The sequence below is a fragment of the Anomalospiza imberbis genome, chromosome 18, assembly GCF_031753505.1.
Source record: "Anomalospiza imberbis isolate Cuckoo-Finch-1a 21T00152 chromosome 18, ASM3175350v1, whole genome shotgun sequence".
NCBI lineage: Eukaryota > Metazoa > Chordata > Aves > Passeriformes > Viduidae > Anomalospiza > Anomalospiza imberbis.
The window spans coordinates 10,317,543-10,326,239 of NC_089698.1; the positions used below are offsets into that span (position 1 = coordinate 10,317,543).

The 8,697-nt window shown below is 41.6% G+C and overlaps 1 long non-coding RNA gene across 1 annotated transcript; it reads right to left on the reverse strand.

Annotated features, from left to right (window-relative positions):
• Window positions 1-369: 369 nt before the first annotated feature.
• On the reverse strand, window positions 370-3,261 carry LOC137484822 (uncharacterized). The gene is made up of 3 exons (XR_011005056.1): window positions 3,055-3,261; window positions 2,613-2,665; window positions 370-1,379 (listed from the first exon to the last, which is right to left on the reverse strand). It is a non-coding gene; the product is annotated as an uncharacterized lncRNA (long non-coding RNA).
• Window positions 3,262-8,697: the final 5,436 nt, after the last annotated feature.

An 8,697-nucleotide genomic window follows, 5' to 3' on the forward strand; every position in this document is an offset into this window, starting at 1 on the left:
TCTGTGCGGTGTAACCAGGCACCTCCGACCAAAATGGCAACGATGCCACCTCGTGTTTGCTGCTCTCATCACAGTTGTTCCCCTGAATACGGGACCGAGAGAAATCTCTCACCGGCAGCAGTTTATTCTGCATTTTACACGTATCGAGTGTTATCATGCCTTACAAAGGCAAACTTTTAGCACCCAACACGTCCAGATCAGACTCTCTGTATTGTCTTGATGTTTTATAACGTTCCTCTAACAATACCTACAGTATAGGAAGCATCTACTCAGCACAGATATACTGATTTCCACATCTAAACAGCATTGACTCTATCTGCTGTTGAGTTTTGCTCTCCTCTGTACAAAAATAGCTCGAGCACAGGGTAGTTGTAAGATTTAAGACAATTTTTTCTGCATTAATTATTTTATTTTTGTTATTCAGGTGGAGGGGGGGAGTGGGCATTGAGTTTATTCTGTAGTTATTTCCTGATTATGGGTTAATTCTTGCCTTAGTAACATCAGTAGTGAAGCATCATTAGATGCATTTCCCAGCTTTCCAGCTGAAGGTACATTTTACATTTTCCCCTGATTACCTCAGCATATGTTTGCCATCACTTTGCAGGGAAAGGCAGTAGAATGACACACCTGAATTTGCAGACAGTGATAAATATGTGATATTTATGAACCTGTCTGGGCTCAAATGTGTATTTCCTGATGGGTCACAGTTGCTGGATGATGGAATTGGTGACCTAGTGATTTTCGTAGCTGATGAGTTTAATGAACTGCTTCCCTGCCTGTCAAAGCTTCCTGAGGGCCCACTGGGGAGAAATGCTGTTTATCCTTCAGCCACAATAAGGGGAAACAAGGCCAGGTGAGCACAGTGACCACTGATGTGTAATATTTTACTGATTAATGGCCTTATTTTGTCCATCCTCATTATCAAGAGGTAATTGTTTCTCAGGGAAAAGCACCAAGAGCACAGATTTCTTTGACTTACAGACATTAAAGATAAGTAAGTTCTTAAAGTTCTATTGTGCTCCTGCTTTTCTCTTTCTATATATGGCAGTGATAAATTAGGATTTGCACAGGTAAAGAAATCATACTTTCCCCTGTCCATGCTTTTCTCTTCCTCCATCTCAAAATCCAGTGGAAAAGCTTCCCTCCACAAACTCTGTGGGTCTGATCTGGTGCTCAGAGAAATCAGTTGCAGTGATTCTGGCAGATAAGCACAATCAGGTCTCCTGATCTTTGAAACCTCAATTCCAGCATTTGCTTCTATTTCTTTTAACGTCCTTGCAGCCCTCAACAGGTATTGAGAACCCCCAGTTCTGCTGTTCTTCTGGGATTGTGTCATCATGATCTAGGTCAAGTTTCATTGACAGGGCTGTTGTGTTACCCTGTGGCCAACAAAAAGAAATCTTAATTTCGCAGCCTGGAAGCTCCTGGTTGAACTGTGGTTACAGAGGTTGGAACCTTCATCTTGGTCCTTCCTCACTGTATGGAACTGCAGGCAGGGTTTGTGACATTTCATTAATAAATGAAATTTATTTATATATCACATATAAAAAATAATGGAAACAAAGAGGCTTGTCCTCAGCTGGAGGGCACAAGCCACACTGCCAAAATCCAAACTTTATACCAGCTGAGGAGGCAACCTAATGTGTCTGCCTTGCATGTAAGATGAGAGGATTGTGCCAAATGTAATTAGCTAATGTCTGAGCAGCTCTGTGAGCTCCCAGAGCAGGATGCCATTGTGAATGTTAGGAGTTTCTAATGGTTTTGTCTCTTATGTATGCTTTTGCTTGATGATGGCTCTTCTCTCTCCTATTGCCACCAGGTTGCTCCTCTAAAAGGAAAGCAGATTGTCTTTTTTGCTTCTCCAGCATCAGCATAATGAAAAATTTTCTGCTTTTTACACTCTGAGGTGGCAAAGAGCTCCTCTGGAGCAAAAAAGCAGCTTTCATTTTCCTGCTTCCTGAAAAGCTTGGCTTCCTCAGGCAAGATCCTCAGCGCTACTCAGGTCTTTATCTGCCAATTTAAAGGACTGAAACAGAACACTAAGAGGTCCATACCCAGATAAAAGAGGATTTGGGCTTTTTAAACTTCAGAGAGCTTTTTCCTGCAGATATCGTGGATTCTCCCTCTTGCTTCCATGAACAATCTCACAGTCTTAGACTCTCAGTTTCAGCAGACCCTTCCAAGGGAGGTTCAAAGTAACATGTTTAACACCTGGAGGTGCACCAAGAGTCTAAGCAGCTTGCTAAAGGTCACCAGAGCATATGGTGGAACTGCTCAGATCAGAGTTCTGTCCCATCCTGTTCTGACCCTCTACAATTTCAGCTGATGGAGCAGTCTAGCAAATTCCATTAGCCAAAACAAACCGTGAAAATTTGGGTTGGTCACTTGCTTGGAGGGGATTCAGACAATGAACTCTTTCCTGCTGTCCATTCCCAGTGTCACTCAAACCCCTCCCTCCTCAGGTTTCACCTGTGACACTGAAATAAGATTTGCCTGGGTATCACTGGGGAGAAAGCTCTGGTTCCATGGGAATTTCCTGGATTTTGGGCTGGCAAGTGCTACAGGAAAGCTCATCAATTAAAAGAGTAAACAATGTCTCTTTCAGCACTCACCCTTCCCTTCTGCTTCACAAGGGTTCTGAAATTGTCATCTCTATTCTCTTTTCCTAGGAAAGATTTCACCATGGCAGAAAAGAAGCCAATCATCCTATTTTATCAACAATAGTCCCTTTGTGTTTTATACTGGACATAAAAAGCAGCATCTTATAAATAGGGATTATAAAATAACCATCTCTGTCTTGGAGATAGGCAGTTTTATTGGAAAGAAATGTCACTGGAGGGGTTTTCAGAAACTGGGGTGCATCTTCCTAATCGGAATTTCAGATTTATATATCACCATTCTGTTCTGCCGTCTTGTAAATCAATGGTACCACACCAGCACGTTAAACAGATGGAATTATATTTAACCTGGCATACTAATAACAACAATTCTTTCTGCTAAGTTTCAATAAATATCACTGTTGTAGCATTGCAGAAGATGAAAACTCAGGCTTACAAACTCCAGGATATTTGGGATCAGCTCCAGCTCCTGTTAAGGTCAGTGGAAAGATTCTTGTTTACCCTGATGAGTGTTGATGACTGTAAAATCAGAATAGATTACTATCACAAGTGCCATGGCTGATCTTGTAACCAGCAGTTTCATCTGGTAACTGGGTCTGTGTAGCCACAATCCTACACACAGAATACATTTCCCAGTAGGAAAACTGACCCACCACAACAAGAAAATTATCAAAGACAGAGCTGGGAAGAATTCTCAGGAAGAAATCTCAGAATGCAAATTTGATGACTGTTCTAATTACTGTATTTAGGAACCCTTAATGAAAGAAGAGTACGGGTGTGTATATGTGAGAGAAGGAAAGATGCCTCCTTTGGGATGCTGCACAATGGGAAAGTGCTAGGTATATTAAATATTTATAGAACAATTAGTATTCAGCTCCTCCTACAAGTTCAGATGTGAGTCCGGATCCAAACTGTCCCTAATGGGTGTATTTAGCCTTTTGTTCAAGACTTATCCTGCTTGTAACATAGCTGTGCACAACCCTGCCTGTGTTTTCCTGTTGTTTGTGCTGTGTGAAGCTAGAGCTGACCCAGAGAAGTCCATGAAAAGATTCCAGGCTGACTGTGGAATGGGAACTAATTAAATTAATTGTCTATGCCAAATACCTTTATTAATGGAATATAAGATAATAGTAAATCACCTCAAAATATTTCCATAAACATTTGAATTTTTAAAAAACATTCAAAAGAGGAATCTTCCAATATTTGCCTCTACAAATCAGTTTGTAGTTTCTTTAATGATACAAATACCACTCAGGTTGACAAACCTGTTCAAATTCTTAAACTAACAAGTTTGTTATAAATGGTTTTCATTAACTCCTAGACAATTAATGGTCAGTAATATTTCCAAAAGGCTGAATTCACAGCACTGCATTGCACAACCATATCTGAAATGAATCCTCCTAGCAGGAAATCTGAAGAATTAGGTGTCCAGTTTAAAAAAGCCTATAAATGAGAAGGTATCTGCTATTTAACTCCCTTGTAGTAACTCTCCATGTGAATTCTAAAGGAAATTTGACTGAGCTGAACTTTGATGTTCTGTTTTCAGAGCATTAAAGTGAGGTAAGATAAAATCCTGCCCTTTCAGTACTACAACAGACTGTCTTGCCAGGCACAAGGAGAAAAGCTTTCAAGAGCATGAACTGGTTTGCAGGGAAGTGGAGCACTGAGATGAAACCAGAGCTCTTCCCAGCACAGCACAGGTCACCCATGGCACTGAGCAGATGCCCAGCACTGTCTGAGCTGCTGGAACAGATCCTCTAATGTTGATATCTGACTTCATCAGACAGGTCAGAAGCCAGGAGACATAATGGAAAAGGACAGATCATGGAAAACACCCAAAGGCATCTTCACATGTGTTTGAGCTCTTGCAGGCTTGCACAGTCAACTTATTTATTGACTTCAAATTGTGATAGCATTCCAGAAGGTTATCACTGAATGAAAAAGCAATCTCAGCCTGTGAAGGAAACTTTCATTTTTATCTGAACATTTCACTGGTCACATATTTATTTACCATTAATAATTTACCATAGTTAACAGCTCATCACAAATCTTTGATGTTTCCAAAGCCACAGCCCTCAGCTGTGGCCCACAATGAAAAATGAGAATCTGCAGCTGCAATGGTAAAATTGCAAAGTTTGGTTTAAACTAAGAAAAGTATTTCTCTCACAATACCTGTTACAGCATCAGTGTACAGAGTAGAGCCCCACAGCCACTGCTGAGTCAGTAACACTCAGAAACACAACAGCAAAACCAGTCCTGATCTGTAATTTTTAAGGAAGGGAATGTGCATCCTTCCAGTCGTTAAAGTTTCCACTGCTTAATATGCCACATATTAAACTCTGCCCACTTCAAAAGCAGGAACAAGGAACTGTTTCCTTTGCATAGTGTTGACAAGTAATTTGATTCATATATTCATTTGGAATTACCAAATAAGAAGTAGTTTAAGCAGCCTCCCAAACCTCTCCCTTTTCATTTCTCCACATGCTTCAGTTTAGTGCTCTCAATATGTCTGAACAAAATGCTTCTATCTACAAGCTTCACTTTACAAACAATATAATCACCTGAAGAGCAGCTAAAAGATACCAAAACATCTAAAACCAAATGCATAATGGCTATTTTCCAAAGCTTGCCAGTAAACAAAACTTTAACAAACCAAAAAGTGAACCATTTGTGTTTAATACCTCAGGGGGAAAAAAGGAAGGTGGGATGGAATGTTCTCTGCAGCTGAAGTTCAGGCAGACGTTAAGAAGACAGTTCACCTCAGTTCACTATAAATAGAGGCTTCCAAGCAAAGACCTATCAGTGCAAATTTGGACACCAAAATGTACAAAATGTACCAAGGAAGGAGCTGATTTAGCAGGAGACCTGCAAAGAGGAAAAGCTGGAGACACTGGTGGCTGCATGGGAACAGACATTTCTCTCCAGTGGCTGCTGGAGTGGCACAGATTTCCTTACAACTTCACAGCACCAAGAACCAATAATGCAGCTCTGGCTGTGTTCCTTCATAGCCAGAGTCCCTGAGTTTGGGAAGTGTTGCTAAGGGGCCTGGCAGTCCTGAGGATGGGCAGCCAGCAGAGAAGGGAGGCTCCCACATGCTTGGCAAGACCAGAATGACCAGATACAGAATTATCTTTGAAAAGAGAAGGGTGGATTGGTTTTCCCCTGCTCCCCTGCAAAATATTTCCGTACAAGACTTATTAAACCAAGCCAAAATACTATTTTTTGGAATATGGGAGGCTTCCATCCAACATTTTGTGTCCCATCTCCAGGTGATCCCCCTTTTGGGTCAGGGGAAGAGTTATATTAAGCTATGTGACAGAAAAAACAGCCCTGCTGTGTATGCATCATTCAAACCCATGGGCTTTCCTCCAAAACGGGATGGACTTCACTATCATGAGATATTGTGATGAAGTATATAAGAACTTGAAATTACTGTGTAATAATGGATGCAGTATGAGAATTTTAGGCACGGAATTACTTCAGTTTATATCTTTTTCTTCCCTTGGAAGGCAGGGAGGTTCTTTGCTCTCTCAAGACAAAGCATGGCTAAATGTTGGAAGATGGTGAGAGCACTTTTTTTCAGGTAAGTAGAACTCAGCTTGGAGCCTGACGTGCCCTTTGGCACGTATCATGTCTGGACATACATGTTAGCCCCAAAGAAGCTCTGGGCATTAAACTGCCATTTTTGGTCTTTATGTGGACTTTTGTGCAGACACTGGAACTTCTTTGCAGGATCACTCTGAGCTGTGAACATGCCTTTGAGGAGAGTCCTTCCAGCCAGGAATACAGCAAAATGTGGTGGAGAGACCATATTCCACCGTACAAGGAATCCTGCTGGCAAGCCATAGCATCTGAAATCAGGAGACCTTTCCAAAAAAAACATTTTGCAACTGTCATCTGTCCCTTCTGCTTTGCCCATCGTGATAAGCAATTTATCCATGATCTTGCCTTACTCATATCCCTGAAAAATCGCTGCTCTATGCAGAGTGATCAGTTTCTCTTTCAAGTTTCAGCATGAAGTGCAAGGCTGTAAGCAGCAATATTGGGTACTCTGACTCATTCCCTTGGAAGGCTATTTTTATGATTGTTCATGGAACTATATCTTAAAACTCTCAGGTCACGTTCTTAAATCATTTTCACAGCTTTCTGCTGAGCCGCCTCAGCGCAGCGGTTCTTCCCTCTGAGGTTACAACTACTCCGAGGCTCCTGGGGCTGTAACTGCCCTCCCTCCCTGCTTCCTGCGAACCCAAAATGTTAGCTGAGGACCTCCTTCCTTTTCCTCACCTCGGTAAATGGCCACAAGTCAGTGCCGTTTAAAATTTAATCAGTCTCGCCCTAACAGGACTCAGTTCTTGGATTTTAACCCATCTTCTACACAAACCACTAAATTCAGCCACACTAACTGCCTCCTGACAGAACCTTTATCTCAAGAACGTCTTAATGAGCTCTCATTAGCACAAATTGGCCCTGAATATCTCACCACTTCCTATCTCTTGCTTTCTCTGCAATCCATTAGCATCTGTTAGCAGCCTCGTTTGAACAATTAAACTTAACGGTTTCTAGAAACACACAAGAAACACCAGGTTCTACAATTAGATCTGTGTCTTTGAGACACCTGGGAAGGGATTCACACTGTCCATCTTAACAGAGCCCAAATTCTATCTGCACTTCATTGTCCTCAGAAGAAGATTTAACTTAAGTTGTTTATGTCACTGGTGACTCTGCCAGTCTCCGGATCACTCTCTTGGAGGTCCCCTGGAAAAGCACTAAAACTCAATGTCTGATGTTAAACAGGAAGAATCTACATCCTTTCCTCACAGCCCAGGGTCACGTTTCTCTGACTGATCTCTGCACACCACTTTGCCTTCTCCTCAGAGTTGATTTGCCACAGCTTTTTGCTGTCCTTGTTTATATCCACCTTGGATGGCTCAAACTGTCCTAAGCAGCTGGATTTTCACAGTCACGAGATAACAGGTTCTTATTTAACTGTGTTTCAACCACCAGCAGGCAAACCCAAACTCCAAGCCATTACAATGGGTCCTGAAACTGTGCTCGTGGATTAAAGGCTTGAGGGGCCCTGGAAGATGCTGATCCCTACAGAGGATATGGACTCCATCCCTACTGAAATCAGCCCCAACAGTAATTGTGTGGTGTGATGTGAACTGTTTTCCCTGCACTTGCCTGGTGACTGTGTTTAAAGTCCCCCAAGAACAAACAGATCAGAGATTTTACAGCTGCACAGAGCTTGTGCTTGAACATTAATGGCTACATTGGCAAGCAGATGGGAGCTGGTCTTTCTTACTCTTTTCTAAAGATGTACCATCTTTTCTTTTGACATTCTAATAGATCAGCAGATTCTCACTCTGTGTTACATTCCAGGCATGCAGCTGAGAGACGATTAATGTCTATGAAAGTGAAAACACTGCACCTTTATTCCTTATAAAAGTCTTTACTGTGCCACATCTTGTAGGATAACATCCAGAATAGGGAAACGGTGGCTCCATTCAAGTCTATTGCAAACCTCCCGAGGATAAAATTGTCTCATTCATAAAGCTGTAAGCACACCCTACTATTTTTTTAAACTTTAGTTAATTAAATGCTCTCAGGACGAGCCAGTGAGAGCAAAATCTCAACTTCAGCCTTCATCTGACCAAAAGTCTCCATTTTGCTGATACAGGTGTGAAAGTTTCTTAGGATCACATAGCAGAAACAGCCTGTTCCTTTCTCAGTGTAGGCTGCCATGTCATTCCTCACCAAATTGAAAACCATTATGGAAGTAGATCTTTATTTACTTGTGGTTGTTTGGGTTTGTTTTGTTTTTTTTTCCTAATATGCTAGGTTTTAGGCATAATACTGATTTCCTTGCTCCCTTTCGTGCATCCCCCAAGTGGGTTTCACCTTACAGATGTCATGTTCAGTAAGAATTGAATCATTTGCTAAAAAATTTACCATAATGCTTTAAGTTCGTTAGTTTCTGCTGCTCTTCAATGTTTTTGCTAAGCTCAGCAAGAGGCTGGGGTTAGGAGATGGCAAATTCAGTCCAGATGCGAGGAAATGGCTTTGCGGACTTTACCCCCTT